The following is a 23,690-nucleotide window of genomic DNA, read 5'->3' as shown; positions in this document are numbered from 1 at the left end:
CAAACTCCAAACTCTGAGATTTTTTTGACTGTGTACACACTGCTGTCATTTCAACATGCCGAAACCAAAATGTTTGAAACATGTCCTTTGTTAAAATCTGACAATGTGCACTTAAACCACATGTTATTTAAAGAGGCAAATAAATAAATGATTGGTCATTATGGAGGGCACTATATTACACGCAACATTATAACATTCATTCCCATAGTGAGAATCAAAGTGATTTGTGTGTGACACTATCATTGAGTGACTGTGAATGCACAGTTAGTTAGCCATGACTCTGTTTAGTGGTCAATTACTTTGAGAACTATGAATAATTATGTATATGTCCATTTACAGTTTAAAAAAGGTCTGCTTTGTTAAGACACACTTTATGGACAAGCTATGTTGAAAGATTGATACGAGAAATGTGGTCCCAAACAGGACACATGTTGGAAAAGTGCAAAATGAGTACATTTTCCTCTAACTTTAATATGCAGAATTACTCTAAGATTATGAATCATTTGAGGGGTTTGAATCTTAAACAATCCGATCTGAATGTTGAACAATCCGATGTTGTTTGACACAGAGTAGATATTGTACATGGCTGTAGCATGTTGTCAGAGGTCTGTGCTGATACACCTTGATGTTAGAGCGGGCTGATGTTCGTGTTTGGGCTGATGAATTTAATTTCCTGCCTTTTGAGGCTTTCAGCAAATGCAAACTTTTTTCTTAAAATACATTTGTTGGTATACATTTATCGTTTTTATGCCTTGGTTAGTATCTCTACATTTAAAGTACATTTTTTCATATCAAGAGCGCAGTTGCAAGTTTGAATGTGGTATGTTCTCAGCCATATCATTGCCACCAGTTTAAATATCGCATTTTGCACTGCGGCTGTTGCTTACGGCCATACCACTCTGAATACGCCCGATCTCGTCTGATCTCGGAAGCTAAGCAGGGTCGGGCCTGGTTAGTACTTGGATGGGAGACCGCCTGGGAATACCAGGTGCTGTAAGCTTTTTCCACGGTGTTTTGTATAGGGGGTGCTGTTTCACAATGTTGAACAATTCATGTACATTATATATTTTTTAAGCCCCCTGAGATTATGCATTCGAAAATGCCAACATTCGGGGAATTTGCAGGAGTCGGCACAGCCGGAGTGCAATGGCTGTGGTACAAAGCACGGCTGGGCTCGGGTAGAACTCCGAGGGACCACCAGGCAATACCAGGCTTTTCAGGATGTTGTTGTGGAGTGCATTTTCCTAATAAATATAGACTAATTCAAATGCTGCCAACAAAAGATCAGATGACCCCTCAGTAATTCCATTTGGGGATGTCTGTTACATCAGTATCTTGAAGAATGGTAGTTTGTAACATTTAGTGCACAACTCCAAACGGGATCTGGATTCAGTGATGTATCCAGGGCACTCTTTCTGACTGGGGGAGTTCATACCGGTGCATTGTGGGAAGATAGAAAAAAAGGCACATCAGGTGATTGTGGAAAAAAATAGACAGTTGACCTATCTGAACTACTTACTGGGTTGAAAGTGGTAATCATCTGATTTGCTGAAGTTGCAAGAAATGGTCACTCGAGTGACTGGTAGAATGTGGTACCCGTCAGTGTAAAATGTATGCTAAAGAGTAGGACTCCCTTCCCTGATGTGTACAACTCATACTTACCTGGCAGGGGAGATACCATGATCAAGAAGGTGGTTCACCCAGGGCGAGGCTCAGCCATTGCACTCCGGCTGTGCTGACCCCTGCGAATTCCCCAAATGTGGGAATCTCGACTGCATAATTTCTGGTAGTGGGGACTGCGTTCGCGCTCTCCCCTGATTCATTGGTTTAAAGTCAGTTCTTTTTTACTCTGCCTGTCAGAGCGTTTTTAATCCTGAAGGTCATCCGTTAGTAACATGTTTCAGATTGTAGTATTTGCTTTGGTTGTTAATTAATATAAGTTTTACTCCAGTGTCGGTCATAGTTACTGCACAATATTTTGTACAAACGTGTTTGTTTGATGACATTACTACGGAGCCTGGTCCCGTTAGCTTTTTTCCAAGATGTCTTTGCACAGGGGGCGCTGTTGCACTATGCCAAACGCAGTATTATCATTTTACTTTTTTACAGCTGGGCCAGGATTTCGAATTCAATTTTATATCAGGTGTTTTTCAAATTCCTGTCATATTGGCTTCTTTCTTAGGCCAATACTTTCTTACTATTTGTATGGAGCGAGCATCGTTGTGGGAATTCGATTTCGGCATTTGGGCGTAGTGACTTGAAGCCACTTGCGTTGTACGGGACTTGAAATATTCCTATGTAAAACAATTATGTAAAACAGCAGTGTCATTACATTTAAAGTAGTTTTTGAGTTGCAAGTTTGACTACGCTATGTTCTCAGCCCTATCATTGCTGCCAGTATAAATCTTCAATTTAGCACCATGCCATGTGCTTATGGCCAAACCACTCTGAATATGCCCCCATCTCGTCCCATTGTGTTTGTCAGGGCATTTTAGTGCTGAATGTTGAGGTCTGTTAGCGAGATATTTCATTCCTTTTTATATCGTTTTTCAAATTCTTCTTATATTGGCCTTTCAATTTTGAACCTCAATATCTCGTCCATTTCAAAACCAATCTCAATGCCATTTGGGAGGTCTACTGCAATGGCGTCGGGCTCACCGACTTCTGATTTTTGTATAGCTACGTTGCACCATTTATTTTATGGATTACCCCTAAGAGATTAGTATAAAAAAATTAAGATACTTTTTTTTTTGCACAAACATAACTCAATTTAAATCCAAAGGTTCCTGACACAAGACCACTGATTTTGTCCATAATTGAGAATTATAAGTGCCTTTTCTAATGACTGTGCATTTTATTACATTTGAATTAGACCTCAAAATTCGACATTTTGATAAATTTGCAGAGTTGCAGATAAATTGTCAAACTCCAAACTCTGAGATTTTTTTGACTGTGTACACACTGCTGTCATTTCAACATGCCGAAACCAAAATGTTTGAAACATGTCCTTTGTTAAAATCTGACAATGTGCACTTAAACCACATGTTATTTAAAGAGGCAAATAAATAAATGATTGGTCATTATGGAGGGCACTATATTACACGCAACATTATAACATTCATTCCCATAGTGAGAATCAAAGTGATTTGTGTGTGACACTATCATTGAGTGACTGTGAATGCACAGTTAGTTAGCCATGACTCTGTTTAGTGGTCAATTACTTTGAGAACTATGAATAATTATGTATATGTCCATTTACAGTTTAAAAAAGGTCTGCTATGTTAAGACACACTTTATGGACAAGCTATGTTGAAAGATTGATACGAGAAATGTGGTCCCAAACAGGACACATGTTGGAAAAGTGCAAAATGAGTACATTTTCCTCTAACTTTAATATGCAGAATTACTCTAAGATTATGAATCATTTGAGGGGTTTGAATCTTAAACAATCCGATCTGAATGTTGAACAATCCGATGTTGTTTGACACAGAGTAGATATTGTACATGGCTGTAGCATGTTGTCAGAGGTCTGTGCTGATACACCTTGATGTTAGAGCGGGCTGATGTTCGTGTTTGGGCTGATGAATTTAATTTCCTGCCTTTTGAGGCTTTCAGCAAATGCAAACTTTTTTCTTAAAATACATTTGTTGGTATACATTTATCGTTTTTATGCCTTGGTTAGTATCTCTACATTTAAAGTACATTTTTTCATATCAAGAGCGCAGTTGCAAGTTTGAATGTGGTATGTTCTCAGCCATATCATTGCCACCAGTTTAAATATCGCATTTTGCACCGCAGCTGTTGCTTACGGCCATACCACTCTGAATACGCCCGATCTCGTCTGATCTCGGAAGCTAAGCAGGGTCGGGCCTGGTTAGTACTTGGATGGGAGACCGCCTGGGAATACCAGGTGCTGTAAGCTTTTTCCACGGTGTTTTGTATAGGGGGTGCTGTTTCACAATGTTGAACAATTCATGTACATTATATATTTTTTAAGCCCCCTGAGATTATGCATTCGAAAATGCCAACATTCGGGGAATTTGCAGGAGTCGGCACAGCCGGAGTGCAATGGCTGTGGTACAAAGCACGGCTGGGCTCGGGTAGAACTCCGAGGGACCACCAGGCAATACCAGGCTTTTCAGGATGTTGTTGTGGAGTGCATTTTCCTAATAAATATAGACTAATTCAAATGCTGCCAACAAAAGATCAGATGACCCCTCAGTAATTCCATTTGGGGATGTCTGTTACATCAGTATCTTGAAGAATGGTAGTTTGTAACATTTAGTGCACAACTCCAAACGGGATCTGGATTCAGTGATGTATCCAGGGCACTCTTTCTGACTGGGGGAGTTCATACCGGTGCATTGTGGGAAGATAGAAAAAAAGGCACATCAGGTGATTGTGGAAAAAAATAGACAGTTGACCTATCTGAACTACTTACTGGGTTGAAAGTGGTAATCATCTGATTTGCTGAAGTTGCAAGAAATGGTCACTCGAGTGACTGGTAGAATGTGGTACCCGTCAGTGTAAAATGTATGCTAAAGAGTAGGACTCCCTTCCCTGATGTGTACAACTCATACTTACCTGGCAGGGGAGATACCATGATCAAGAAGGTGGTTCACCCAGGGCGAGGCTCAGCCATTGCACTCCGGCTGTGCTGACCCCTGCGAATTCCCCAAATGTGGGAATCTCGACTGCATAATTTCTGGTAGTGGGGACTGCGTTCGCGCTCTCCCCTGATTCATTGGTTTAAAGTCAGTTCTTTTTTACTCTGCCTGTCAGAGCGTTTTTAATCCTGAAGGTCATCCGTTAGTAACATGTTTCAGATTGTAGTATTTGCTTTGGTTGTTAATTAATATAAGTTTTACTCCAGTGTCGGTCATAGTTACTGCACAATATTTTGTACAAACGCGTTTGTTTGTTTGATGACATTACTACGGAGCCTGGTCCCGTTAGCTTTTTTCCAAGATGTCTTTGCACAGGGGGCGCTGTTGCACTATGCCAAACGCAGTATTATCATTTTACTTTTTTACAGCTGGGCCAGGATTTCTAATTCAATTTTATATCAGGTGTTTTTCAAATTCCTGTCATATTAGCTTCTTTCTTAGGCCAATACTTTCTTACTATTTGTATGGAGCGAGCATCGTTGTGGGAATTCGATTTCGGCATTTGGGCGTAGTGACTTGAAGCCACTTGCGTTGTACGGGACTTGAAATATTCCTATGTAAAACAATTATGTAAAACAGCAGTGTCATTACATTTAAAGTAGTTTTTGAGTTGCAAGTTTGACTACGCTATGTTCTCAGCCCTATCATTGCTGCCAGTATAAATCTTCAATTTAGCACGATGCCATGTGCTTATGGCCAAACCACTCTGAATATGCCCCCATCTCGTCCCATTGTGTTTGTCAGGGCATTTTAGTGCTGAATGTTGAGGTCTGTTAGCGAGATATTTCATTCCTTTTTATATCGTTTTTCAAATTCTTCTTATATTGGCCTTTCAATTTTGAACCTCAATATCTCGTCCATTTCAAAACCAATCTCAATGCCATTTGGGAGGTCTACTGCAATGGCGTCGGGCTCACCGACTTCTGATTTTTGTATAGCTACGTTGCACCATTTATTTTATGGATTACCCCTAAGAGATTAGTATAAAAAAATTAAGATACTTTTTTTTTTTTGCACAAACATAACTCAATTTAAATCCAAAGGTTCCTGACACAAGACCACTGATTTTGTCCATAATTGAGAATTATAAGTGCCTTTTCTAATGACTGTGCATTTTATTACATTTGAATTAGACCTCAAAATTCGACATTTTGATAAATTTGCAGAGTTGCAGATAAATTGTCAAACTCCAAACTCTGAGATTTTTTTGACTGTGTACACACTGCTGTCATTTCAACATGCCGAAACCAAAATGTTTGAAACATGTCCTTTGTTAAAATCTGACAATGTGCACTTAAACCACATGTTATTTAAAGAGGCAAATAAATAAATGATTGGTCATTATGGAGGGCACTATATTACACGCAACATTATAACATTCATTCCCATAGTGAGAATCAAAGTGATTTGTGTGTGACACTATCATTGAGTGACTGTGAATGCACAGTTAGTTAGCCATGACTCTGTTTAGTGGTCAATTACTTTGAGAACTATGAATAATTATGTATATGTCCATTTACAGTTTAAAAAAGGTCTGCTATGTTAAGACACACTTTATGGACAAGCTATGTTGAAAGATTGATACGAGAAATGTGGTCCCAAACAGGACACATGTTGGAAAAGTGCAAAATGAGTACATTTTCCTCTAACTTTAATATGCAGAATTACTCTAAGATTATGAATCATTTGAGGGGTTTGAATCTTAAACAATCCGATCTGAATGTTGAACAATCCGATGTTGTTTGACACAGAGTAGATATTGTACATGGCTGTAGCATGTTGTCAGAGGTCTGTGCTGATACACCTTGATGTTAGAGCGGGCTGATGTTCGTGTTTGGGCTGATGAATTTAATTTCCTGCCTTTTGAGGCTTTCAGCAAATGCAAACTTTTTTCTTAAAATACATTTGTTGGTATACATTTATCGTTTTTATGCCTTGGTTAGTATCTCTACATTTAAAGTACATTTTTTCATATCAAGAGCGCAGTTGCAAGTTTGAATGTGGTATGTTCTCAGCCATATCATTGCCACCAGTTTAAATATCGCATTTTGCACCGCGGCTGTTGCTTACGGCCATACCACTCTGAATACGCCCGATCTCGTCTGATCTCGGAAGCTAAGCAGGGTCGGGCCTGGTTAGTACTTGGATGGGAGACCGCCTGGGAATACCAGGTGCTGTAAGCTTTTTCCACGGTGTTTTGTATAGGGGGTGCTGTTTCACAATGTTGAACAATTCATGTACATTATATATTTTTTAAGCCCCCTGAGATTATGCATTCGAAAATGCCAACATTCGGGGAATTTGCAGGAGTCGGCACAGCCGGAGTGCAATGGCTGTGGTACAAAGCACGGCTGGGCTCGGGTAGAACTCCGAGGGACCACCAGGCAATACCAGGCTTTTCAGGATGTTGTTGTGGAGTGCATTTTCCTAATAAATATAGACTAATTCAAATGCTGCCAACAAAAGATCAGATGACCCCTCAGTAATTCCATTTGGGGATGTCTGTTACATCAGTATCTTGAAGAATGGTAGTTTGTAACATTTAGTGCACAACTCCAAACGGGATCTGGATTCAGTGATGTATCCAGGGCACTCTTTCTGACTGGGGGAGTTCATACCGGTGCATTGTGGGAAGATAGAAAAAAAGGCACATCAGGTGATTGTGGAAAAAAATAGACAGTTGACCTATCTGAACTACTTACTGGGTTGAAAGTGGTAATCATCTGATTTGCTGAAGTTGCAAGAAATGGTCACTCGAGTGACTGGTAGAATGTGGTACCCGTCAGTGTAAAATGTATGCTAAAGAGTAGGACTCCCTTCCCTGATGTGTACAACTCATACTTACCTGGCAGGGGAGATACCATGATCAAGAAGGTGGTTCACCCAGGGCGAGGCTCAGCCATTGCACTCCGGCTGTGCTGACCCCTGCGAATTCCCCAAATGTGGGAATCTCGACTGCATAATTTCTGGTAGTGGGGACTGCGTTCGCGCTCTCCCCTGATTCATTGGTTTAAAGTCAGTTCTTTTTTACTCTGCCTGTCAGAGCGTTTTTAATCCTGAAGGTCATCCGTTAGTAACATGTTTCAGATTGTAGTATTTGCTTTGGTTGTTAATTAATATAAGTTTTACTCCAGTGTCGGTCATAGTTACTGCACAATATTTTGTACAAACGCGTTTGTTTGTTTGATGACATTACTACGGAGCCTGGTCCCGTTAGCTTTTTTCCAAGATGTCTTTGCACAGGGGGCGCTGTTGCACTATGCCAAACGCAGTATTATCATTTTACTTTTTTACAGCTGGGCCAGGATTTCTAATTCAATTTTATATCAGGTGTTTTTCAAATTCCTGTCATATTAGCTTCTTTCTTAGGCCAATACTTTCTTACTATTTGTATGGAGCGAGCATCGTTGTGGGAATTCGATTTCGGCATTTGGGCGTAGTGACTTGAAGCCACTTGCGTTGTACGGGACTTGAAATATTCCTATGTAAAACAATTATGTAAAACAGCAGTGTCATTACATTTAAAGTAGTTTTTGAGTTGCAAGTTTGACTACGCTATGTTCTCAGCCCTATCATTGCTGCCAGTATAAATCTTCAATTTAGCACGATGCCATGTGCTTATGGCCAAACCACTCTGAATATGCCCCCATCTCGTCCCATTGTGTTTGTCAGGGCATTTTAGTGCTGAATGTTGAGGTCTGTTAGCGAGATATTTCATTCCTTTTTATATCGTTTTTCAAATTCTTCTTATATTGGCCTTTCAATTTTGAACCTCAATATCTCGTCCATTTCAAAACCAATCTCAATGCCATTTGGGAGGTCTACTGCAATGGCGTCGGGCTCACCGACTTCTGATTTTTGTATAGCTACGTTGCACCATTTATTTTATGGATTACCCCTAAGAGATTAGTATAAAAAAATTAAGATACTTTTTTTTTTTTGCACAAACATAACTCAATTTAAATCCAAAGGTTCCTGACACAAGACCACTGATTTTGTCCATAATTGAGAATTATAAGTGCCTTTTCTAATGACTGTGCATTTTATTACATTTGAATTAGACCTCAAAATTCGACATTTTGATAAATTTGCAGAGTTGCAGATAAATTGTCAAACTCCAAACTCTGAGATTTTTTTGACTGTGTACACACTGCTGTCATTTCAACATGCCGAAACCAAAATGTTTGAAACATGTCCTTTGTTAAAATCTGACAATGTGCACTTAAACCACATGTTATTTAAAGAGGCAAATAAATAAATGATTGGTCATTATGGAGGGCACTATATTACACGCAACATTATAACATTCATTCCCATAGTGAGAATCAAAGTGATTTGTGTGTGACACTATCATTGAGTGACTGTGAATGCACAGTTAGTTAGCCATGACTCTGTTTAGTGGTCAATTACTTTGAGAACTATGAATAATTATGTATATGTCCATTTACAGTTTAAAAAAGGTCTGCTATGTTAAGACACACTTTATGGACAAGCTATGTTGAAAGATTGATACGAGAAATGTGGTCCCAAACAGGACACATGTTGGAAAAGTGCAAAATGAGTACATTTTCCTCTAACTTTAATATGCAGAATTACTCTAAGATTATGAATCATTTGAGGGGTTTGAATCTTAAACAATCCGATCTGAATGTTGAACAATCCGATGTTGTTTGACACAGAGTAGATATTGTACATGGCTGTAGCATGTTGTCAGAGGTCTGTGCTGATACACCTTGATGTTAGAGCGGGCTGATGTTCGTGTTTGGGCTGATGAATTTAATTTCCTGCCTTTTGAGGCTTTCAGCAAATGCAAACTTTTTTCTTAAAATACATTTGTTGGTATACATTTATCGTTTTTATGCCTTGGTTAGTATCTCTACATTTAAAGTACATTTTTTCATATCAAGAGCGCAGTTGCAAGTTTGAATGTGGTATGTTCTCAGCCATATCATTGCCACCAGTTTAAATATCGCATTTTGCACCGCGGCTGTTGCTTACGGCCATACCACTCTGAATACGCCCGATCTCGTCTGATCTCGGAAGCTAAGCAGGGTCGGGCCTGGTTAGTACTTGGATGGGAGACCGCCTGGGAATACCAGGTGCTGTAAGCTTTTTCCACGGTGTTTTGTATAGGGGGTGCTGTTTCACAATGTTGAACAATTCATGTACATTATATATTTTTTAAGCCCCCTGAGATTATGCATTCGAAAATGCCAACATTCGGGGAATTTGCAGGAGTCGGCACAGCCGGAGTGCAATGGCTGTGGTACAAAGCACGGCTGGGCTCGGGTAGAACTCCGAGGGACCACCAGGCAATACCAGGCTTTTCAGGATGTTGTTGTGGAGTGCATTTTCCTAATAAATATAGACTAATTCAAATGCTGCCAACAAAAGATCAGATGACCCCTCAGTAATTCCATTTGGGGATGTCTGTTACATCAGTATCTTGAAGAATGGTAGTTTGTAACATTTAGTGCACAACTCCAAACGGGATCTGGATTCAGTGATGTATCCAGGGCACTCTTTCTGACTGGGGGAGTTCATACCGGTGCATTGTGGGAAGATAGAAAAAAAGGCACATCAGGTGATTGTGGAAAAAAATAGACAGTTGACCTATCTGAACTACTTACTGGGTTGAAAGTGGTAATCATCTGATTTGCTGAAGTTGCAAGAAATGGTCACTCGAGTGACTGGTAGAATGTGGTACCCGTCAGTGTAAAATGTATGCTAAAGAGTAGGACTCCCTTCCCTGATGTGTACAACTCATACTTACCTGGCAGGGGAGATACCATGATCAAGAAGGTGGTTCACCCAGGGCGAGGCTCAGCCATTGCACTCCGGCTGTGCTGACCCCTGCGAATTCCCCAAATGTGGGAATCTCGACTGCATAATTTCTGGTAGTGGGGACTGCGTTCGCGCTCTCCCCTGATTCATTGGTTTAAAGTCAGTTCTTTTTTACTCTGCCTGTCAGAGCGTTTTTAATCCTGAAGGTCATCCGTTAGTAACATGTTTCAGATTGTAGTATTTGCTTTGGTTGTTAATTAATATAAGTTTTACTCCAGTGTCGGTCATAGTTACTGCACAATATTTTGTACAAACGTGTTTGTTTGATGACATTACTACGGAGCCTGGTCCCGTTAGCTTTTTTCCAAGATGTCTTTGCACAGGGGGCGCTGTTGCACTATGCCAAACGCAGTATTATCATTTTACTTTTTTACAGCTGGGCCAGGATTTCGAATTCAATTTTATATCAGGTGTTTTTCAAATTCCTGTCATATTGGCTTCTTTCTTAGGCCAATACTTTCTTACTATTTGTATGGAGCGAGCATCGTTGTGGGAATTCGATTTCGGCATTTGGGCGTAGTGACTTGAAGCCACTTGCGTTGTACGGGACTTGAAATATTCCTATGTAAAACAATTATGTAAAACAGCAGTGTCATTACATTTAAAGTAGTTTTTGAGTTGCAAGTTTGACTACGCTATGTTCTCAGCCCTATCATTGCTGCCAGTATAAATCTTCAATTTAGCACCATGCCATGTGCTTATGGCCAAACCACTCTGAATATGCCCCCATCTCGTCCCATTGTGTTTGTCAGGGCATTTTAGTGCTGAATGTTGAGGTCTGTTAGCGAGATATTTCATTCCTTTTTATATCGTTTTTCAAATTCTTCTTATATTGGCCTTTCAATTTTGAACCTCAATATCTCGTCCATTTCAAAACCAATCTCAATGCCATTTGGGAGGTCTACTGCAATGGCGTCGGGCTCACCGACTTCTGATTTTTGTATAGCTACGTTGCACCATTTATTTTATGGATTACCCCTAAGAGATTAGTATAAAAAAATTAAGATACTTTTTTTTTTGCACAAACATAACTCAATTTAAATCCAAAGGTTCCTGACACAAGACCACTGATTTTGTCCATAATTGAGAATTATAAGTGCCTTTTCTAATGACTGTGCATTTTATTACATTTGAATTAGACCTCAAAATTCGACATTTTGATAAATTTGCAGAGTTGCAGATAAATTGTCAAACTCCAAACTCTGAGATTTTTTTGACTGTGTACACACTGCTGTCATTTCAACATGCCGAAACCAAAATGTTTGAAACATGTCCTTTGTTAAAATCTGACAATGTGCACTTAAACCACATGTTATTTAAAGAGGCAAATAAATAAATGATTGGTCATTATGGAGGGCACTATATTACACGCAACATTATAACATTCATTCCCATAGTGAGAATCAAAGTGATTTGTGTGTGACACTATCATTGAGTGACTGTGAATGCACAGTTAGTTAGCCATGACTCTGTTTAGTGGTCAATTACTTTGAGAACTATGAATAATTATGTATATGTCCATTTACAGTTTAAAAAAGGTCTGCTATGTTAAGACACACTTTATGGACAAGCTATGTTGAAAGATTGATACGAGAAATGTGGTCCCAAACAGGACACATGTTGGAAAAGTGCAAAATGAGTACATTTTCCTCTAACTTTAATATGCAGAATTACTCTAAGATTATGAATCATTTGAGGGGTTTGAATCTTAAACAATCCGATCTGAATGTTGAACAATCCGATGTTGTTTGACACAGAGTAGATATTGTACATGGCTGTAGCATGTTGTCAGAGGTCTGTGCTGATACACCTTGATGTTAGAGCGGGCTGATGTTCGTGTTTGGGCTGATGAATTTAATTTCCTGCCTTTTGAGGCTTTCAGCAAATGCAAACTTTTTTCTTAAAATACATTTGTTGGTATACATTTATCGTTTTTATGCCTTGGTTAGTATCTCTACATTTAAAGTACATTTTTTCATATCAAGAGCGCAGTTGCAAGTTTGAATGTGGTATGTTCTCAGCCATATCATTGCCACCAGTTTAAATATCGCATTTTGCACCGCGGCTGTTGCTTACGGCCATACCACTCTGAATACGCCCGATCTCGTCTGATCTCGGAAGCTAAGCAGGGTCGGGCCTGGTTAGTACTTGGATGGGAGACCGCCTGGGAATACCAGGTGCTGTAAGCTTTTTCCACGGTGTTTTGTATAGGGGGTGCTGTTTCACAATGTTGAACAATTCATGTACATTATATATTTTTTAAGCCCCCTGAGATTATGCATTCGAAAATGCCAACATTCGGGGAATTTGCAGGAGTCGGCACAGCCGGAGTGCAATGGCTGTGGTACAAAGCACGGCTGGGCTCGGGTAGAACTCCGAGGGACCACCAGGCAATACCAGGCTTTTCAGGATGTTGTTGTGGAGTGCATTTTCCTAATAAATATAGACTAATTCAAATGCTGCCAACAAAAGATCAGATGACCCCTCAGTAATTCCATTTGGGGATGTCTGTTACATCAGTATCTTGAAGAATGGTAGTTTGTAACATTTAGTGCACAACTCCAAACGGGATCTGGATTCAGTGATGTATCCAGGGCACTCTTTCTGACTGGGGGAGTTCATACCGGTGCATTGTGGGAAGATAGAAAAAAAGGCACATCAGGTGATTGTGGAAAAAAATAGACAGTTGACCTATCTGAACTACTTACTGGGTTGAAAGTGGTAATCATCTGATTTGCTGAAGTTGCAAGAAATGGTCACTCGAGTGACTGGTAGAATGTGGTACCCGTCAGTGTAAAATGTATGCTAAAGAGTAGGACTCCCTTCCCTGATGTGTACAACTCATACTTACCTGGCAGGGGAGATACCATGATCAAGAAGGTGGTTCACCCAGGGCGAGGCTCAGCCATTGCACTCCGGCTGTGCTGACCCCTGCGAATTCCCCAAATGTGGGAATCTCGACTGCATAATTTCTGGTAGTGGGGACTGCGTTCGCGCTCTCCCCTGATTCATTGGTTTAAAGTCAGTTCTTTTTTACTCTGCCTGTCAGAGCGTTTTTAATCCTGAAGGTCATCCGTTAGTAACATGTTTCAGATTGTAGTATTTGCTTTGGTTGTTAATTAATATAAGTTTTACTCCAGTGTCGGTCATAGTTACTGCACAATATTTTGTACAAACGTGTTTGTTTGATGACATTACTACGGAGCCTGGTCCCGTTAGCTTTTTTCCAAGATGTCTTTGCACAGGGGGCGCTGTTGCACTATGCCAAACGCAGTATTATCATTTTACTTTTTTACAGCTGGGCCAGGATTTCGAATTCAATTTTATATCAGGTGTTTTTCAAATTCCTGTCATATTGGCTTCTTTCTTAGGCCAATACTTTCTTACTATTTGTATGGAGCGAGCATCGTTGTGGGAATTCGATTTCGGCATTTGGGCGTAGTGACTTGAAGCCACTTGCGTTGTACGGGACTTGAAATATTCCTATGTAAAACAATTATGTAAAACAGCAGTGTCATTACATTTAAAGTAGTTTTTGAGTTGCAAGTTTGACTACGCTATGTTCTCAGCCCTATCATTGCTGCCAGTATAAATCTTCAATTTAGCACCATGCCATGTGCTTATGGCCAAACCACTCTGAATATGCCCCCATCTCGTCCCATTGTGTTTGTCAGGGCATTTTAGTGCTGAATGTTGAGGTCTGTTAGCGAGATATTTCATTCCTTTTTATATCGTTTTTCAAATTCTTCTTATATTGGCCTTTCAATTTTGAACCTCAATATCTCGTCCATTTCAAAACCAATCTCAATGCCATTTGGGAGGTCTACTGCAATGGCGTCGGGCTCACCGACTTCTGATTTTTGTATAGCTACGTTGCACCATTTATTTTATGGATTACCCCTAAGAGATTAGTATAAAAAAATTAAGATACTTTTTTTTTTGCACAAACATAACTCAATTTAAATCCAAAGGTTCCTGACACAAGACCACTGATTTTGTCCATAATTGAGAATTATAAGTGCCTTTTCTAATGACTGTGCATTTTATTACATTTGAATTAGACCTCAAAATTCGACATTTTGATAAATTTGCAGAGTTGCAGATAAATTGTCAAACTCCAAACTCTGAGATTTTTTTGACTGTGTACACACTGCTGTCATTTCAACATGCCGAAACCAAAATGTTTGAAACATGTCCTTTGTTAAAATCTGACAATGTGCACTTAAACCACATGTTATTTAAAGAGGCAAATAAATAAATGATTGGTCATTATGGAGGGCACTATATTACACGCAACATTATAACATTCATTCCCATAGTGAGAATCAAAGTGATTTGTGTGTGACACTATCATTGAGTGACTGTGAATGCACAGTTAGTTAGCCATGACTCTGTTTAGTGGTCAATTACTTTGAGAACTATGAATAATTATGTATATGTCCATTTACAGTTTAAAAAAGGTCTGCTATGTTAAGACACACTTTATGGACAAGCTATGTTGAAAGATTGATACGAGAAATGTGGTCCCAAACAGGACACATGTTGGAAAAGTGCAAAATGAGTACATTTTCCTCTAACTTTAATATGCAGAATTACTCTAAGATTATGAATCATTTGAGGGGTTTGAATCTTAAACAATCCGATCTGAATGTTGAACAATCCGATGTTGTTTGACACAGAGTAGATATTGTACATGGCTGTAGCATGTTGTCAGAGGTCTGTGCTGATACACCTTGATGTTAGAGCGGGCTGATGTTCGTGTTTGGGCTGATGAATTTAATTTCCTGCCTTTTGAGGCTTTCAGCAAATGCAAACTTTTTTCTTAAAATACATTTGTTGGTATACATTTATCGTTTTTATGCCTTGGTTAGTATCTCTACATTTAAAGTACATTTTTTCATATCAAGAGCGCAGTTGCAAGTTTGAATGTGGTATGTTCTCAGCCATATCATTGCCACCAGTTTAAATATCGCATTTTGCACCGCGGCTGTTGCTTACGGCCATACCACTCTGAATACGCCCGATCTCGTCTGATCTCGGAAGCTAAGCAGGGTCGGGCCTGGTTAGTACTTGGATGGGAGACCGCCTGGGAATACCAGGTGCTGTAAGCTTTTTCCACGGTGTTTTGTATAGGGGGTGCTGTTTCACAATGTTGAACAATTCATGTACATTATATATTTTTTAAGCCCCCTGAGATTATGCATTCGAAAATGCCAACATTCGGGGAATTTGCAGGAGTCGGCACAGCCGGAGTGCAATGGCTGTGGTACAAAGCACGGCTGGGCTCGGGTAGAACTCCGAGGGACCACCAGGCAATACCAGGCTTTTCAGGATGTTGTTGTGGAGTGCATTTTCCTAATAAATATAGACTAATTCAAATGCTGCCAACAAAAGATCAGATGACCCCTCAGTAATTCCATTTGGGGATGTCTGTTACATCAGTATCTTGAAGAATGGTAGTTTGTAACATTTAGTGCACAACTCCAAACGGGATCTGGATTCAGTGATGTATCCAGGGCACTCTTTCTGACTGGGGGAGTTCATACCGGTGCATTGTGGGAAGATAGAAAAAAAGGCACATCAGGTGATTGTGGAAAAAAATAGACAGTTGACCTATCTGAACTACTTACTGGGTTGAAAGTGGTAATCATCTGATTTGCTGAAGTTGCAAGAAATGGTCACTCGAGTGACTGGTAGAATGTGGTACCCGTCAGTGTAAAATGTATGCTAAAGAGTAGGACTCCCTTCCCTGATGTGTACAACTCATACTTACCTGGCAGGGGAGATACCATGATCAAGAAGGTGGTTCACCCAGGGCGAGGCTCAGCCATTGCACTCCGGCTGTGCTGACCCCTGCGAATTCCCCAAATGTGGGAATCTCGACTGCATAATTTCTGGTAGTGGGGACTGCGTTCGCGCTCTCCCCTGATTCATTGGTTTAAAGTAAGTTCTTTTTTACTCTGCCTGTCAGAGCGTTTTTAATCCTGAAGGTCATCCGTTAGTAACATGTTTCAGATTGTAGTATTTGCTTTGGTTGTTAATTAATATAAGTTTTACTCCAGTGTCGGTCATAGTTACTGCACAATATTTTGTACAAACGCGTTTGTTTGTTTGATGACATTACTACGGAGCCTGGTCCCGTTAGCTTTTTTCCAAGATGTCTTTGCACAGGGGGCGCTGTTGCACTATGCCAAACGCAGTATTATCATTTTACTTTTTTACAGCTGGGCCAGGATTTCTAATTCAATTTTATATCAGGTGTTTTTCAAATTCCTGTCATATTAGCTTCTTTCTTAGGCCAATACTTTCTTACTATTTGTATGGAGCGAGCATCGTTGTGGGAATTCGATTTCGGCATTTGGGCGTAGTGACTTGAAGCCACTTGCGTTGTACGGGACTTGAAATATTCCTATGTAAAACAATTATGTAAAACAGCAGTGTCATTACATTTAAAGTAGTTTTTGAGTTGCAAGTTTGACTACGCTATGTTCTCAGCCCTATCATTGCTGCCAGTATAAATCTTCAATTTAGCACGATGCCATGTGCTTATGGCCAAACCACTCTGAATATGCCCCCATCTCGTCCCATTGTGTTTGTCAGGGCATTTTAGTGCTGAATGTTGAGGTCTGTTAGCGAGATATTTCATTCCTTTTTATATCGTTTTTCAAATTCTTCTTATATTGGCCTTTCAATTTTGAACCTCAATATCTCGTCCATTTCAAAACCAATCTCAATGCCATTTGGGAGGTCTACTGCAATGGCGTCGGGCTCACCGACTTCTGATTTTTGTATAGCTACGTTGCACCATTTATTTTATGGATTACCCCTAAGAGATTAGTATAAAAAAATTAAGATACTTTTTTTTTTTTGCACAAACATAACTCAATTTAAATCCAAAGGTTCCTGACACAAGACCACTGATTTTGTCCATAATTGAGAATTATAAGTGCCTTTTCTAATGACTGTGCATTTTATTACATTTGAATTAGACCTCAAAATTCGACATTTTGATAAATTTGCAGAGTTGCAGATAAATTGTCAAACTCCAAACTCTGAGATTTTTTTGACTGTGTACACACTGCTGTCATTTCAACATGCCGAAACCAAAATGTTTGAAACATGTCCTTTGTTAAAATCTGACAATGTGCACTTAAACCACATGTTATTTAAAGAGGCAAATAAATAAATGATTGGTCATTATGGAGGGCACTATATTACACGCAACATTATAACATTCATTCCCATAGTGAGAATCAAAGTGATTTGTGTGTGACACTATCATTGAGTGACTGTGAATGCACAGTTAGTTAGCCATGACTCTGTTTAGTGGTCAATTACTTTGAGAACTATGAATAATTATGTATATGTCCATTTACAGTTTAAAAAAGGTCTGCTATGTTAAGACACACTTTATGGACAAGCTATGTTGAAAGATTGATACGAGAAATGTGGTCCCAAACAGGACACATGTTGGAAAAGTGCAAAATGAGTACATTTTCCTCTAACTTTAATATGCAGAATTACTCTAAGATTATGAATCATTTGAGGGGTTTGAATCTTAAACAATCCGATCTGAATGTTGAACAATCCGATGTTGTTTGACACAGAGTAGATATTGTACATGGCTGTAGCATGTTGTCAGAGGTCTGTGCTGATACACCTTGATGTTAGAGCGGGCTGATGTTCGTGTTTGGGCTGATGAATTTAATTTCCTGCCTTTTGAGGCTTTCAGCAAATGCAAACTTTTTTCTTAAAATACATTTGTTGGTATACATTTATCGTTTTTATGCCTTGGTTAGTATCTCTACATTTAAAGTACATTTTTTCATATCAAGAGCGCAGTTGCAAGTTTGAATGTGGTATGTTCTCAGCCATATCATTGCCACCAGTTTAAATATCGCATTTTGCACCGCGGCTGTTGCTTACGGCCATACCACTCTGAATACGCCCGATCTCGTCTGATCTCGGAAGCTAAGCAGGGTCGGGCCTGGTTAGTACTTGGATGGGAGACCGCCTGGGAATACCAGGTGCTGTAAGCTTTTTCCACGGTGTTTTGTATAGGGGGTGCTGTTTCACAATGTTGAACAATTCATGTACATTATATATTTTTTAAGCCCCCTGAGATTATGCATTCGAAAATGCCAACATTCGGGGAATTTGCAGGAGTCGGCACAGCCGGAGTGCAATGGCTGTGGTACAAAGCACGGCTGGGCTCGGGTAGAACTCCGAGGGACCACCAGGCAATACCAGGCTTTTCAGGATGTTGTTGTGGAGTGCATTTTCCTAATAAATATAGACTAATTCAAATGCTGCCAACAAAAGATCAGATGACCCCTCAGTAATTCCATTTGGGGATGTCTGTTACATCAGTATCTTGAAGAATGGTAGTTTGTAACATTTAGTGCACAACTCCAAACGGGATCTGGATTCAGTGATGTATCCAGGGCACTCTTTCTGACTGGGGGAGTTCATACCGGTGCATTGTGGGAAGATAGAAAAAAAGGCACATCAGGTGATTGTGGAAAAAAATAGACAGTTGACCTATCTGAACTACTTACTGGGTTGAAAGTGGTAATCATCTGATTTGCTGAAGTTGCAAGAAATGGTCACTCGAGTGACTGGTAGAATGTGGTACCCGTCAGTGTAAAATGTATGCTAAAGAGTAGGACTCCCTTCCCTGATGTGTACAACTCATACTTACCTGGCAGGGGAGATACCATGATCAAGAAGGTGGTTCACCCAGGGCGAGGCTCAGCCATTGCACTCCGGCTGTGCTGACCCCTGCGAATTCCCCAAATGTGGGAATCTCGACTGCATAATTTCTGGTAGTGGGGACTGCGTTCGCGCTCTCCCCTGATTCATTGGTTTAAAGTCAGTTCTTTTTTACTCTGCCTGTCAGAGCGTTTTTAATCCTGAAGGTCATCCGTTAGTAACATGTTTCAGATTGTAGTATTTGCTTTGGTTGTTAATTAATATAAGTTTTACTCCAGTGTCGGTCATAGTTACTGCACAATATTTTGTACAAACGTGTTTGTTTGATGACATTACTACGGAGCCTGGTCCCGTTAGCTTTTTTCCAAGATGTCTTTGCACAGGGGGCGCTGTTGCACTATGCCAAACGCAGTATTATCATTTTACTTTTTTACAGCTGGGCCAGGATTTCGAATTCAATTTTATATCAGGTGTTTTTCAAATTCCTGTCATATTGGCTTCTTTCTTAGGCCAATACTTTCTTACTATTTGTATGGAGCGAGCATCGTTGTGGGAATTCGATTTCGGCATTTGGGCGTAGTGACTTGAAGCCACTTGCGTTGTACGGGACTTGAAATATTCCTATGTAAAACAATTATGTAAAACAGCAGTGTCATTACATTTAAAGTAGTTTTTGAGTTGCAAGTTTGACTACGCTATGTTCTCAGCCCTATCATTGCTGCCAGTATAAATCTTCAATTTAGCACCATGCCATGTGCTTATGGCCAAACCACTCTGAATATGCCCCCATCTCGTCCCATTGTGTTTGTCAGGGCATTTTAGTGCTGAATGTTGAGGTCTGTTAGCGAGATATTTCATTCCTTTTTATATCGTTTTTCAAATTCTTCTTATATTGGCCTTTCAATTTTGAACCTCAATATCTCGTCCATTTCAAAACCAATCTCAATGCCATTTGGGAGGTCTACTGCAATGGCGTCGGGCTCACCGACTTCTGATTTTTGTATAGCTACGTTGCACCATTTATTTTATGGATTACCCCTAAGAGATTAGTATAAAAAAATTAAGATACTTTTTTTTTTGCACAAACATAACTCAATTTAAATCCAAAGGTTCCTGACACAAGACCACTGATTTTGTCCATAATTGAGAATTATAAGTGCCTTTTCTAATGACTGTGCATTTTATTACATTTGAATTAGACCTCAAAATTCGACATTTTGATAAATTTGCAGAGTTGCAGATAAATTGTCAAACTCCAAACTCTGAGATTTTTTTGACTGTGTACACACTGCTGTCATTTCAACATGCCGAAACCAAAATGTTTGAAACATGTCCTTTGTTAAAATCTGACAATGTGCACTTAAACCACATGTTATTTAAAGAGGCAAATAAATAAATGATTGGTCATTATGGAGGGCACTATATTACACGCAACATTATAACATTCATTCCCATAGTGAGAATCAAAGTGATTTGTGTGTGACACTATCATTGAGTGACTGTGAATGCACAGTTAGTTAGCCATGACTCTGTTTAGTGGTCAATTACTTTGAGAACTATGAATAATTATGTATATGTCCATTTACAGTTTAAAAAAGGTCTGCTATGTTAAGACACACTTTATGGACAAGCTATGTTGAAAGATTGATACGAGAAATGTGGTCCCAAACAGGACACATGTTGGAAAAGTGCAAAATGAGTACATTTTCCTCTAACTTTAATATGCAGAATTACTCTAAGATTATGAATCATTTGAGGGGTTTGAATCTTAAACAATCCGATCTGAATGTTGAACAATCCGATGTTGTTTGACACAGAGTAGATATTGTACATGGCTGTAGCATGTTGTCAGAGGTCTGTGCTGATACACCTTGATGTTAGAGCGGGCTGATGTTCGTGTTTGGGCTGATGAATTTAATTTCCTGCCTTTTGAGGCTTTCAGCAAATGCAAACTTTTTTCTTAAAATACATTTGTTGGTATACATTTATCGTTTTTATGCCTTGGTTAGTATCTCTACATTTAAAGTACATTTTTTCATATCAAGAGCGCAGTTGCAAGTTTGAATGTGGTATGTTCTCAGCCATATCATTGCCACCAGTTTAAATATCGCATTTTGCACCGCGGCTGTTGCTTACGGCCATACCACTCTGAATACGCCCGATCTCGTCTGATCTCGGAAGCTAAGCAGGGTCGGGCCTGGTTAGTACTTGGATGGGAGACCGCCTGGGAATACCAGGTGCTGTAAGCTTTTTCCACGGTGTTTTGTATAGGGGGTGCTGTTTCACAATGTTGAACAATTCATGTACATTATATATTTTTTAAGCCCCCTGAGATTATGCATTCGAAAATGCCAACATTCGGGGAATTTGCAGGAGTCGGCACAGCCGGAGTGCAATGGCTGTGGTACAAAGCACGGCTGGGCTCGGGTAGAACTCCGAGGGACCACCAGGCAATACACCAGGCTTTTCAGGATGTTGTTGTGGAGTGCATTTTCCTAATAAATATAGACTAATTCAAATGCTGCCAACAAAAGATCAGATGACCCCTCAGTAATTCCATTTGGGGATGTCTGTTACATCAGTATCTTGAAGAATGGTAGTTTGTAACATTTAGTGCACAACTCCAAACGGGATCTGGATTCAGTGATGTATCCAGGGCACTCTTTCTGACTGGGGGAGTTCATACCGGTGCATTGTGGGAAGATAGAAAAAAAGGCACATCAGGTGATTGTGGAAAAAAATAGACAGTTGACCTATCTGAACTACTTACTGGGTTGAAAGTGGTAATCATCTGATTTGCTGAAGTTGCAAGAAATGGTCACTCGAGTGACTGGTAGAATGTGGTACCCGTCAGTGTAAAATGTATGCTAAAGAGTAGGACTCCCTTCCCTGATGTGTACAACTCATACTTACCTGGCAGGGGAGATACCATGATCAAGAAGGTGGTTCACCCAGGGCGAGGCTCAGCCATTGCACTCCGGCTGTGCTGACCCCTGCGAATTCCCCAAATGTGGGAATCTCGACTGCATAATTTCTGGTAGTGGGGACTGCGTTCGCGCTCTCCCCTGATTCATTGGTTTAAAGTCAGTTCTTTTTTACTCTGCCTGTCAGAGCGTTTTTAATCCTGAAGGTCATCCGTTAGTAACATGTTTCAGATTGTAGTATTTGCTTTGGTTGTTAATTAATATAAGTTTTACTCCAGTGTCGGTCATAGTTACTGCACAATATTTTGTACAAACGTGTTTGTTTGATGACATTACTACGGAGCCTGGTCCCGTTAGCTTTTTTCCAAGATGTCTTTGCACAGGGGGCGCTGTTGCACTATGCCAAACGCAGTATTATCATTTTACTTTTTTACAGCTGGGCCAGGATTTCGAATTCAATTTTATATCAGGTGTTTTTCAAATTCCTGTCATATTGGCTTCTTTCTTAGGCCAATACTTTCTTACTATTTGTATGGAGCGAGCATCGTTGTGGGAATTCGATTTCGGCATTTGGGCGTAGTGACTTGAAGCCACTTGCGTTGTACGGGACTTGAAATATTCCTATGTAAAACAATTATGTAAAACAGCAGTGTCATTACATTTAAAGTAGTTTTTGAGTTGCAAGTTTGACTACGCTATGTTCTCAGCCCTATCATTGCTGCCAGTATAAATCTTCAATTTAGCACCATGCCATGTGCTTATGGCCAAACCACTCTGAATATGCCCCCATCTCGTCCCATTGTGTTTGTCAGGGCATTTTAGTGCTGAATGTTGAGGTCTGTTAGCGAGATATTTCATTCCTTTTTATATCGTTTTTCAAATTCTTCTTATATTGGCCTTTCAATTTTGAACCTCAATATCTCGTCCATTTCAAAACCAATCTCAATGCCATTTGGGAGGTCTACTGCAATGGCGTCGGGCTCACCGACTTCTGATTTTTGTATAGCTACGTTGCACCATTTATTTTATGGATTACCCCTAAGAGATTAGTATAAAAAAATTAAGATACTTTTTTTTTTGCACAAACATAACTCAATTTAAATCCAAAGGTTCCTGACACAAGACCACTGATTTTGTCCATAATTGAGAATTATAAGTGCCTTTTCTAATGACTGTGCATTTTATTACATTTGAATTAGACCTCAAAATTCGACATTTTGATAAATTTGCAGAGTTGCAGATAAATTGTCAAACTCCAAACTCTGAGATTTTTTTGACTGTGTACACACTGCTGTCATTTCAACATGCCGAAACCAAAATGTTTGAAACATGTCCTTTGTTAAAATCTGACAATGTGCACTTAAACCACATGTTATTTAAAGAGGCAAATAAATAAATGATTGGTCATTATGGAGGGCACTATATTACACGCAACATTATAACATTCATTCCCATAGTGAGAATCAAAGTGATTTGTGTGTGACACTATCATTGAGTGACTGTGAATGCACAGTTAGTTAGCCATGACTCTGTTTAGTGGTCA

The 23,690-nt window shown here is 39.7% G+C and overlaps 16 non-coding genes across 16 annotated transcripts; all 16 read left to right on the top strand.

The window, feature by feature from the left end:
* The first annotated feature begins 881 nt into the window (after positions 1–881).
* On the top strand, positions 882–1,000 carry LOC133139743 (5S ribosomal RNA). Its single transcript, XR_009709909.1, has one exon. It is a non-coding gene; the product is annotated as a 5S ribosomal RNA (ribosomal RNA).
* A 654-nt stretch (positions 1,001–1,654) lies between these two features.
* LOC133139687 (U1 spliceosomal RNA) lies at positions 1,655–1,816 on the top strand. The gene has a single exon (XR_009709859.1). It is a non-coding gene; the product is annotated as a U1 spliceosomal RNA (small nuclear RNA).
* Positions 1,817–3,803: 1,987 nt separating this feature from the next.
* LOC133139730 (5S ribosomal RNA) lies at positions 3,804–3,922 on the top strand. The gene has a single exon (XR_009709900.1). It is a non-coding gene; the product is annotated as a 5S ribosomal RNA (ribosomal RNA).
* A 654-nt stretch (positions 3,923–4,576) lies between these two features.
* On the top strand, positions 4,577–4,738 carry LOC133139686 (U1 spliceosomal RNA). Its single transcript, XR_009709858.1, has one exon. It is a non-coding gene; the product is annotated as a U1 spliceosomal RNA (small nuclear RNA).
* Positions 4,739–6,731: 1,993 nt separating this feature from the next.
* LOC133139718 (5S ribosomal RNA) lies at positions 6,732–6,850 on the top strand. The gene has a single exon (XR_009709889.1). It is a non-coding gene; the product is annotated as a 5S ribosomal RNA (ribosomal RNA).
* A 654-nt stretch (positions 6,851–7,504) lies between these two features.
* On the top strand, positions 7,505–7,666 carry LOC133139685 (U1 spliceosomal RNA). The gene has a single exon (XR_009709857.1). It is a non-coding gene; the product is annotated as a U1 spliceosomal RNA (small nuclear RNA).
* Positions 7,667–9,659: 1,993 nt separating this feature from the next.
* Positions 9,660–9,778, top strand: LOC133139707 (5S ribosomal RNA). Its single transcript, XR_009709878.1, has one exon. It is a non-coding gene; the product is annotated as a 5S ribosomal RNA (ribosomal RNA).
* A 654-nt stretch (positions 9,779–10,432) lies between these two features.
* On the top strand, positions 10,433–10,594 carry LOC133139683 (U1 spliceosomal RNA). The gene has a single exon (XR_009709855.1). It is a non-coding gene; the product is annotated as a U1 spliceosomal RNA (small nuclear RNA).
* Positions 10,595–12,581: 1,987 nt separating this feature from the next.
* Positions 12,582–12,700, top strand: LOC133139696 (5S ribosomal RNA). Its single transcript, XR_009709867.1, has one exon. It is a non-coding gene; the product is annotated as a 5S ribosomal RNA (ribosomal RNA).
* Positions 12,701–13,354: 654 nt separating this feature from the next.
* On the top strand, positions 13,355–13,516 carry LOC133139682 (U1 spliceosomal RNA). Its single transcript, XR_009709854.1, has one exon. It is a non-coding gene; the product is annotated as a U1 spliceosomal RNA (small nuclear RNA).
* A 1,987-nt stretch (positions 13,517–15,503) lies between these two features.
* On the top strand, positions 15,504–15,622 carry LOC133139684 (5S ribosomal RNA). Its single transcript, XR_009709856.1, has one exon. It is a non-coding gene; the product is annotated as a 5S ribosomal RNA (ribosomal RNA).
* A 654-nt stretch (positions 15,623–16,276) lies between these two features.
* On the top strand, positions 16,277–16,438 carry LOC133139681 (U1 spliceosomal RNA). Its single transcript, XR_009709853.1, has one exon. It is a non-coding gene; the product is annotated as a U1 spliceosomal RNA (small nuclear RNA).
* Positions 16,439–18,431: 1,993 nt separating this feature from the next.
* LOC133139673 (5S ribosomal RNA) lies at positions 18,432–18,550 on the top strand. The gene has a single exon (XR_009709845.1). It is a non-coding gene; the product is annotated as a 5S ribosomal RNA (ribosomal RNA).
* Positions 18,551–19,204: 654 nt separating this feature from the next.
* LOC133139680 (U1 spliceosomal RNA) lies at positions 19,205–19,366 on the top strand. The gene has a single exon (XR_009709852.1). It is a non-coding gene; the product is annotated as a U1 spliceosomal RNA (small nuclear RNA).
* A 1,987-nt stretch (positions 19,367–21,353) lies between these two features.
* LOC133139672 (5S ribosomal RNA) lies at positions 21,354–21,472 on the top strand. Its single transcript, XR_009709844.1, has one exon. It is a non-coding gene; the product is annotated as a 5S ribosomal RNA (ribosomal RNA).
* Positions 21,473–22,128: 656 nt separating this feature from the next.
* LOC133139679 (U1 spliceosomal RNA) lies at positions 22,129–22,290 on the top strand. The gene has a single exon (XR_009709851.1). It is a non-coding gene; the product is annotated as a U1 spliceosomal RNA (small nuclear RNA).
* Positions 22,291–23,690: the final 1,400 nt, after the last annotated feature.

Source organism: Conger conger, chromosome 10 (assembly GCF_963514075.1).
Source record: "Conger conger chromosome 10, fConCon1.1, whole genome shotgun sequence".
NCBI classification, from domain to species: Eukaryota; Metazoa; Chordata; class Actinopteri; order Anguilliformes; family Congridae; genus Conger; species Conger conger.
This window is presented reverse-complemented; position numbering and strand designations above follow the sequence as displayed.